The 10,768-nt window shown below is 37.5% G+C and overlaps 1 pseudogene; it reads left to right on the top strand.

The window, feature by feature from the left end:
* The first annotated feature begins 585 nt into the window (after positions 1-585).
* LOC120207332 lies at positions 586-1,496 on the top strand (annotated as a pseudogene).
* Positions 1,497-10,768: the final 9,272 nt, after the last annotated feature.

Below are 10,768 nucleotides of genomic sequence, written 5' to 3'. Positions count from 1 at the left end.
TGGATGCGTTTTGTGTGGGACTGGTTTGGAGACCCATGACCATCTGTTTGTGGATTGTCCTTTTGCCAGGGAAGTTTGGAATGTTGTTCTTATTTCATGTGGATTGCGATCTGACTTGTTCACCTAGGATGATCGCCTCAACTGGCTGATCGATAGCTTGAGGGGTAACTCCCTCCGTGTGTGGATCCTCAAACTTGCTTGACGGGCTACTTGTATTATATTTGGGAGGAACACAACTACATAAGCTTCAGAGGTTTTTCTCGTTCAGTCGATAGCATTGTAAATAGTATCAGGGAGTATGTTAAAATCAAATTGTATAGTCATTGCATACATAGGATTGATGATGTTAATAGGCGTTTGTTCATAAGTTGGGGACTGTTATAGCGATAAAACTTGTCATGTATTGTTACAGCTAAGCTGCACTCTTTTTTTTGGATGGAATATAAATTACTTATCCAAAAAAATATATTTATTAACGGTTCCTCCTGAAGGATTTATGGAAGAAGAGGGGAAGTGAAGCTAGGTTTCCGGTAACACTGCAGTTCAGTTTGGTTTCTTACTTTCTTTTCAGAAGATGTTCAAAACAAGAACCTTATAATTCCAAGAGCGATTAAGGACAAGAGAAAGATGCCAAGAACTATCAAAACAAGTGGATAAATTGCAAGTCAAAGGATGACTCACATGGCTGTGAAAAGAAGTTGAAGAAAGCAAATGATTGGGCATCTTTGCGTCCTGGGATCCCTTATGCCAGGCTCTTACATTCAAAGGGTAATCTCTCGATCGAACACAATTATTTCATGAATCGATCTCTTATTTTTCATTATTTTAATGTGTCGGATGATTTTTGCTGGGAGATCAAGCCTCAATTATTGGCAGAGCCATAGAGTTTGTGAGAGAATTAGAGCAACGCCTTCAATGTTTGGAATCTCAGCAAAGAAGTTGATTGTATTGTATGGTGAAGCTTCAAGGCAGATTGAGAGATACATCCATGGGGACTAAACATCATCAACAACCACAATCATTGTTGCTTCCTCTCATGTCGACTCTCACAACCGATGAAATCAAGCTAATGTAGTATGGAATTGGACTTTGTGAAAAAACGATCGAAAACAAATCAAGCTTGGTCGATGTTGAAGTAAAGGTTTTAGGGTTTGATGTAACGATTAAGATCCTGTATAGGAGACGACCAGACTAACTGGCTAAAACTATAGCTGCTCTCGAAGATTTGTAGCTCAAAATCCTTCAAACCACCATCACCACCATTGAATAAACAGCTCTATATTCCTTCAACGTTAAGGTATATAATTAAAATATTTGTTATCTTTATTAAGTTTTATCATTTAATACAAAAAACAAATAATTGCTTTGAGATTTGATTCCTAAAAGCATCTGCTTGTGCAGATATCGGATGAACCAGGGTTCGGCGCAGATGATATTGAAAGCTCAAATTAATCCAACAAATATTCAGTTTCATTCATGCAAACAGCAGCGTGTAATTCAATGAAGAGAAAATAACCTCAGTGACCAAAAATGCCTTATAATATACGAATTTAACCAACTTTTTTTGGATTTGCCAAAATGGCCAACAAATTCGCAACGCGGTCTCAAATTCGCAACGTGAATTCCAATTTCGCAACACAGTTTCCAATTTCGCAACGCGAATTTGTAAATCACAACATAGAAGTCAAATTCGCAACGCGATAGTCAAATTCGCAACGTGAAAGTCAAATGTTTTTACGCGAAACACAATATTAATTTCGCAACACAAATCTAAACAATATTATCGCAAATCATCTCTAACCTAAAACCCTAAAGCATAACTCAGTCCGATCTCCATCTCTCACTCTCTACGGCGATATCTGTCCCCATCTCTGACAAAATCCGTCCCCATCTCTGACGAAATCGATCCCCATTTCTGACGAAATCCATCTATCTCCATCTCTCAGATCAACCCTCACAACCATTCACGGTCATAAATGGAAAATCAACCACCGAGAGTTAGTTTTTTTAATCTCTTATTTTTATTTTGAAATTTTTGTATTATTATTAGATTAACCATTTCACTGAGATTGCTAATTTCATTCGGTTGCTGCCAATACTGCTAAACTATTTAGTCTTTAACCCTGTGAAGTTAGTATTTGTCTTTGTTTTGTCTTTTTGTTGAAGAAACCCTAAATCGCAACACCAAAATCGCAACGCGAAAATAAAAATCGCAACGCGAAACTAAAATCGCGTTGCGATTTTAAGTTTAAGAAACTTCTTTTATTCTGCAAATTGAAACTTGAATGAATTGTATTACTTCAACCAAAAAACAAAGACAAATACTAACTTCACATCGTTGCTAATTTAAGTTTCAAGAATAAACTACTACTCTTTATGTTGTCCTTGAACCTGCACTAAACCTATATATTGTCCTTTTAAATATTTATATAAGTGCTTACTTCTGGAATGTTATCTGATGCATTTTGTGAACTATGATGGAATAATGACTTGGTTGAATACCGTGCTAGTTTGAAACATATTTGGCTTTGTTTTCACTGTTTAATATCATGTTTGTTTGTAGTGTATAATTTGTAGTTTTTGGTATATCTAACTTGGTATGTTTATTGTTTTTGTAGAAATTTTTTTCGGCTCAATTGACCTTAAGGAATAAATTAAGCATAGCCACTAAAATTGCATCGACGCTTACACCTCTACAAAGAAAATTGTTTGAGGATACTTGCTTCGGGCCATGGCTGAAAGTACAACATCCGGGTGGAGATGCTATGTTGACACATTTGTTTCTTCAGACCATGACTAACGATCAACTCGAGGGGGTACAACGTGGTGATGAAGAGATATGGTTTCATTTTCCTTCGGCACCAGCGTATACTTGTTTTGGGCGGGAGGAGTTTTGCTTAATCACCGGTCTACGCTTCGGACACAATGATGTAGGTCGGTACACTAGTCATATCACCAGCCCATCATGGTTATATCGGGTTTTTCATGAGCTGGCAAAGTCGAAGCCGAGTATACATGTCGACGACTTGAAGAGATTATTTGATAAAGATGGTTTTACTCAGATGGATGACCTTTATGTTATCCGAGTATACCATTTACTACTTTTGCATGTCGACTTTTTCGGCAAAGAGGGCAGACAACCAATCTCCGAGGACCTAATATTATTGGTAGATGACCTAAATGCATGGAACATGTTTCCGTGGGGTTCATATATATGGAAAGCTATCTGGAAGAAGTTGTCGTCTGCCTTCGAGGACCGAAAAAGTTTACGGGGTGATGGTTCTAAATACACTTTGACAGGCTTTACTTGGGCCTTTAAGGTAAGAATTTCTATATAATGTTTCCAAAATTATAATTAATTATTTAACAATTACTAATGTTTGTGTATTATATTGTTTGTAGATTTGGATATTTGAGGTTTTCCCCAGCATGCAGACATATTCGATAAAAAGGTCAAATGCTATTCCTAGGGCTATTACCTGGAAGAGGATCCGCATGTTGGAATGGGAAGACTTACTCTCATATACGACGATTAATGATGTAAGTTAACACACAAATACTACCATATATAAACAAGTTATTACTAGTACACGTTTACCTTTGTTTGAGCTTTTATATTGTTAGGAGGCCAACTACCCATTACAGAGGTTGACACCCTCAGATGCTCAGCTTGCCACTGATTGGTGGCAAGCTAGTAAGCAGTTTTTTGATGGGACGGATGATGAGCACCCCCCACTTCGAGAGCCATCACCCCATCGGGCCGATTCTATATATCGACACCCAGAGCCATCACCTGGTCGAGCCTCTTCTCCACCTCCACCATCACCTATTCCATCACATCATTGAGCCTCTTCCCCACCATCACCTCATGATAGGCGATCGGCAAAGAGGCTCTGTCTATCTCCATCTCCCTGTTCTCCACCTCCACGGGATGAGTTAGGGGAATTACGTGATGAGGTCGGTGCTTTGCGTCATGAGGTCGGTACTTTACGTGAAGATAATGGTGCATGGCGTGATGAGGTTCGATCTTTACATGGTGAGGTAGATTTTTTACGCGATGACAATGGTACACTACGCGGTGAGGTATCTACCTTACGTGATGAGGTTGTCGCTCTACGCGAGATTGTTTCATTGTTGTAGAATGAGGTTAATACTCTACGCAATGAGGTAAATTTGTTTAATACTATACTAAAAATGCAAATAACTTTTTTTTGGCATTATTTATTTATTTATTTATTTATTTACTGATTTATATATTAATTTATTTTCAGCGGCCCGTTAAGGTAGGTGCTTTACGTCGGGTTTTTCTTGCACGACGGGGTTCACGCATCAGACGTCATGCACGTGCCATTACGTCTCTGTTCACCCCACTAGTGCCAAGACTCCGTAAGAATAAGCCCGATGCACCTATCATCATTCAAGAGGCACCTCCTATCGTTCAAGAGGTCCCTATCATCATCGAAGAAGCCCCTCCCACCGTTCAAGAGGCCCCTGTCATCGTTCAAGTGGTCCCGCCCGCCGTTCAAGAGCCCGATTCATTTGGCATCATATGTCGACATATTGATAAACCACCTCCCGTACCCGATATGATGGATACGTGTTGGCTTTCATATGAGTTACCGACCAGTACCATTCCTCAGAATGAGATGGAAACACTACCGGACACAATTACGGATAATACCCTTTGGGCTAAGACCGCAGTTGATTTTTATCTACATGAGCGGAGCAAGGGGTGTTATTCTGACCTATGCCAAATCGACGATGCTATTCATTTGTTTCTTGATCGGTCTTGGTGGGGTATTTTATTAGGGGTTGAAGATAATGGCTACCTCGAAGGGGGGTAAGTATTATATTCTTCTTATATTGCATTTTGATTATTTTTTTTAAATTATTAATAAATTCACTAATATATTTATTTTTTTATAAAACAGCATATTGATGCATGGGTGTCATGTCTTCTAATAATAAGGAAATTGAAGAAAAGAGGTATTCGATGGACTATTATGCCGACGTCTTTTCACGCAGCTCACTTGAAGGATCAGAGAGAATCTTCATATAAGTTGGCTAATGGAAAAGCTAAACTTTATCTTGCGTGGTGGGAGGTCGATAAGGTTAGTATTTATTTTTTGAATATTTTAAAGGTTTTCATAAATTTTATTTGATGTGCGCAATTATTTATGATTGCAGGTGTTTATCCCTGTTTTGGAACATCGTCATTGGCTTCTCGTCGAGCTTCAACTCCCATCCCTGAAGACAGTGGTATATGACAGTATGTTGAATTACATATCATTTTCTAATTTGAAAGATATTATTACAAAGAGATGGAGCGATCATTTGGCTAAATACTTGAATGCGATTGATTATTGGACAAAATCTGAAAACAAGAAGCCAAAGAAGTTCAAAATTACAATGATCAGAGACGAGATTGCGCCACAACAAACGTAGAGAGCCAGAGGGGATTGTGGTCCTCTCGTATGCTTGTGCTTGGAACGTTTGACGACAGGAAGTATACAATATCTACCTCCCACAGATAGAGATAGAGCTGTAGTAGGCTTGTGGTTTTGGTATTATATGGCCAGATCGATATATACGAGACGCTGCCTACCTGCATCCGCGTGCTGAAAGTTATACATAAACAATTGGTAAGTTTGAATTCAGTACTCTTTAATTGGTTTGAAAATATTTGGTTAAGCACCTAGAATTCAATAATTTGTTGTTTGTTGGTTTTAGATGTGTAGAAAGTGTTGTTTGAGCAAATGTTTGGTTTCTGCAGGTTAATCCTGAAGTGAGCTGCGTGAAATATATTTGTGTATAAACAACAGTCTGGGGTACACTTTTTTTATTTGTAAACAATTGAATTTTACATTGAAAGTTGATTTGTTACAATTGATGAGGAAATAATATTTATTTTTTGATTAATTTATTTTTAAAAGTTGATTTATTTAATTTGATTTGTAAATAAGAATTATTTTGTGCTTGTTTAATTGATTTGTAAAAGTTGATTTGTTGTTTCTAAAAAATTCAATCTGCATTATGTTTGAAGGCAAAAAAGACCTGTTGAAGGTACAAATTCGCAACACGAAAGTCAAATTCGCAACACGAAAGTCAAATTCGCTTCGCAACGGGATTTTCGGTTTGCGAATTTGAATTTCGCAACGCTTATTTCGCGTTGCGAATTTGACTTTCGCGTTGATCGCAACATACAACATCAAGGTATATACAACATCAAACACATTCCAAGCTATAAAAACAAGCTAAGGACACTTGAAGAAGCAAGAGAACAACTATCCAAAAAATCAAACAAGAGAAAATCCCAACATGATAACAACTGAACAGATCATATCAATGTTCAAACTCAAGTTGTAGATTTTGATTTACTTTTGCTTGGCACCATACGAGATTTGGATTTTGATTTTCTTTTGCTTGGCACCATATGAGCTTTGGATTTTGATGAGCATCGGAAGCATTTTGGACTTATGATTTGGGTGGTACTCAGAAGCATTTTGGACTTATTATTTTTGTTATTATTACAAGTTGTAGCCCTCAATTATCGGGATTTTTAGTTGCCATTTGTTGCATTTCTCGTATACCACCCAGATCATATGCCCGAAACGTTTCTGACGCTTTAAAGTTGACCAAAAAATACGATGGTCGGGATTTCCCTCGCGTTTAAAGTTGAAAAAAAACAATGGAAATTAGGAATAATCAATGATAACATGCATATTGGCTTGGGCTAATATTTATAGTGGAGCCAAAATTTATATTGAAATTAAACTCAATTTGAAATTTAAATTCAAACTCCAATTACATATGAAATGAATTTGAAATGCAGTGTTAAATTGAACATGGAAATTGCATAATTGATTCATATTGTTCAAGTAACATGCTTTATGAACCATCAAGCTAAAAGACAATATTGATTGAGTTCAAAGCTAAGTTGTGAGTTAATGGGATTGTCATACTTGTCACATGGTTGGAATAAAGTACTCACATCGAAGAGATAGATTGTTTTGTTATACACAACCCATCTCATCTGAATGAAAATATACATACAATATAATCAAACCAAAACATACATATACAACAAATTTATACATAACAATGTTCAAATAATGTACCCAGAAAAATGAAATTAATCCGATGAAAAAGGGTTATTTCTAACAAAGTCCAGAACATTATTTTTCCAAATATTGTACCCATAACAATGTTCAAATAATGTACCCACAACAATGTTTAATTGATTTGTTGTTTAATTTTCAATCTGAATTATGTTGAAGGTAAAAAAGACCTGTTAAAGGTAAATTCGCAACGCGAAATAAGCGTTGCGATAGTTAAATTCGCAACGCGAAAGTCAAATTCGCTACACGATAGTCAAATTCGTAATGCTTATTTCGCATTGCGAATTTGACTTTCGCGTTGATCGCAACATACAACATCAAGGTATATACAACATCAAACACATTCCAAACTATAAATACAAGCTAAGGACACTTGAAGAAGCAAGAGAACAACTATCAAAGCAATCAAACATAAGAGAAAATCCCAACATGATAACAACTGAACAGATCATATCAATGTTCAAACTCAAGTTACTAATGAATGTCTAACTGAAAATGTATGTATTCACACATAAAATACACATAATACAATGTTTGCATTTAAAATCACCTAAGTTAATAAGTCCCAAAAGGTGAAGCCGATTGTGATTGGGATTTTGATTTTGATTGCGATTTTGATTTCCTTTTGCTTGGCACCATATGAGCTTTGGATTTTGATGAGGATCCATTTTTTGGTAGAGGAAAAGATGATTTTGATGGCACTGGTGATCCACAGGTCAACCTTGTATGACCACTCTCCTTGCACCGACTACATGTCGATATCCTCTTCTCTTCACTCTTAGACGGTATACGATCGTGATTTTTTGGTCGGCCAGGTAGCCTGCTGTCCATGACTGGTGGCAAAACTGTTTGTAAGTCATCTGGTATGTCTCTATCAAAATGATGTGGACATGGGTAGACATTCTCGGCATAAGTCTTTCGATATACTTATGTAGTGTAGCAATCCATAGCGTATGCACTTGAATCATCTTGGTTTAGATGAAGAGCAACTTTATAACATGGCCACACGGATAACCAGATATTTGTGATTTCTTACAACTACACGTCTTTGCATTTAGATCGACAAGCCCGTTTAAATTATTATCCAATACTTCAAACAAAGTGTTTGAACATGGTTCAACTCTCCAGAACGTTGACTTCACAACACGTTTCGTTATCTTTTTTCAGTCCATGGTGTAACACGATGTTCCAATGTTCCTGTAAATTTAAATAAATAATACTTAGTAAAATATATGATAAGTTACGAATTTAAAGAAATAATACCTGCATGGTTTTTTTTCTTGTAGTACTACTATTGAATAGAGGCTCGAAAAAACTCCATTAACATAGTAATGGGTAATTTCCGGGAATGACGACTTAGAGCGTTGATTGATTCTGCACTATTAGACGTCATGAAACCATATCTTGCTCCAAGTTGATGTACTCTTGACCATATTTCAAACCCGACATCTTCTAATGTTTGAGCACATTGAGGCAAAACACGTCTTAAACAATTTATATGCTTATTAAAATCCACTTCCCGATAAGCTTTTACAGCCTTCCAGTATGTCCATTTGTGATTTTTTATACCAGTAGACCTTGATTTTAGATTTCTATACAAATAAACACCACAAAGTCCATGAAAAGCATCTGGGAAACACCTTCTAACAGCATTGTCAATTGAGTTTTCCCTATCGGATATGATTGTCAGATTGTTAGTAGGACCTATGCAATCCCTAAGATGCCCCATAAACCATGTCCATGAATCAGAGGTTTCAGATTTGCCAACCCCGTAAGCTATTGGCAGTATCCCATTATTAGCATCCATGGCTACTGCTAATAAGTTTACTCCAAGGTATCGACCTTTCAAATGTGCTCCATCAAATTTAATAAATGGGCGCATGCAAGTAATAAACGAACGAATCTATAAAATCATATACACAAGAAATATAATCATTTAAATGTGAAATGCATGCAACTTGTAACAACCCGAATATTTACAAAATAATATTTAATTGAAATTAGACGTTAATTGTGAAAAAATTGGTGAAATTTAATGACTGAACTAAAATTTATGAAAAGTTATAGGCCATTTTATAAGTTGAAGGAAATTCAGGGACCAAGCCCTGAATTCCTCCAAGGAGTGTCGGCAGGCTTATAATTTAAGCGTGGTTTCTGATTGTAAATCAGAAAACACAATTGAGAATTTGCTCAATTTTCCTTCTCTCGTACCCTTACTTCCAAGCCCGATTGCGACGCCGTCCAAATTCCGATCATCGTTTTAAAACCACCGTTGTGTTCATCATCGAGCAAGGAACAAACCCTTCAAATTAATTGAAGCGAAACGCGGCCAAACGTCGGGAATTTCCAGTCAAAGTAGCGACGGTTTTGTTAGCTCTATCGCCGAGGAAAATCTTAAATTCACCGCTGATCGTTGCTCTGTTTACGACACCTCCCGCACCATCGTGTTCCTTGTGCCGTTCCGAGTTCACCGGTGTCAACCTTGTCCGCCGTAGACGGCGGCGCATGAGGAGGTGGTGCAGTCAAAGATTCGGCCGATTTGAAATCGAGCTCTCCGCCGTTCAAAAATTTGAACCGATCGTTGTAAGTATCTCGAAATCGCTCAAAATAATTTTTAGAAATTTTTTCGGGATTTTTAGGGCCCCGGAAGACGCCTCACGTGCCACACGCGCCGCCGCAGGGCGAGTGGCTACTGGAAACCGGTTTTCAACCGGTTCTGACCGGTTTGACCGGTTTCAACCGGTTCGAACCAGTTTGACCGGTCTGAATCGGTTTGACTGGTCTGACCCGACCCGATCGTTGACCCGACCATTGACCGTTGACCGTTGACTTTCTTTGACCAAAACTTAAAATGGCTTTGACCGAGCATTAAACGACCGTTAATCTTTTCTGAGTATACCTATCCTGATAGTTTTCGACGTGCCGAATCCGTTTCCGTGGTCCGTTTTGTCAAATTCGAATCCGAAGGTCTCCAAATCTACGGTCAAAGTGGTTGACTTTGACTTTGACCAAGAATTTGAATTTTCGAAAAGTCATACTTTATGTTTTTCGACGCCCTGATTCCGATTCCGCAATCCGTTTGGCCAAATTCAGACTCGAAATACCTCAAATTGATAGTCAAACCCAAAAAATGCTTATATACTTAAGAAGTTTAGCTTTGAACAATTAAATAGGATTTGGGACTGATAAATATTATTGTTTGAAGGTACAAGAGACTCTCCGGATCGTTCGACAGCTCGACCCAGCTCTTCTAGATCAGTTAAACCACGTGTACCAGTATTCACCCGTTCGAAAACTATAGCAGAGCGTGGTGAAACCAGCAATCAGTAGATTTGTTATTTGAATCTATTGTCGAGGTGTGTTCCCTACTTATTACTGAACTGTTTTATTGGTTTTAATATGTGGTACACCGAATTCATTGGTTATTGTTTTATTGATGCACCAATTTAATGTGACAATTCATGGAATATGGCTGCTATCTAATTTTTGTTTTGAACTGGTATATGATTACCATGTTTTTGGATTTATGGAATTTGTGTCACGGTGCAATTGAATTTTGGAATTGAATTACGATGGAATAGCTCTGATCAAGCTAACTGGGCCTAATGTGACTCTTGAGGGCCCCAAGATGTTTCATTAGGTCGGCTTTC

This window comes from Hibiscus syriacus, unplaced genomic scaffold (assembly GCF_006381635.1).
Source record: "Hibiscus syriacus cultivar Baekdansim isolate YM2019G1 unplaced genomic scaffold, ASM638163v2 tig00014445_pilon, whole genome shotgun sequence".
Taxonomy (NCBI): Eukaryota; Viridiplantae; Streptophyta; class Magnoliopsida; order Malvales; family Malvaceae; genus Hibiscus; species Hibiscus syriacus.
Note: the sequence above shows the minus strand (reverse complement) of the source record. Positions and strands in the feature narration are given on the sequence as shown.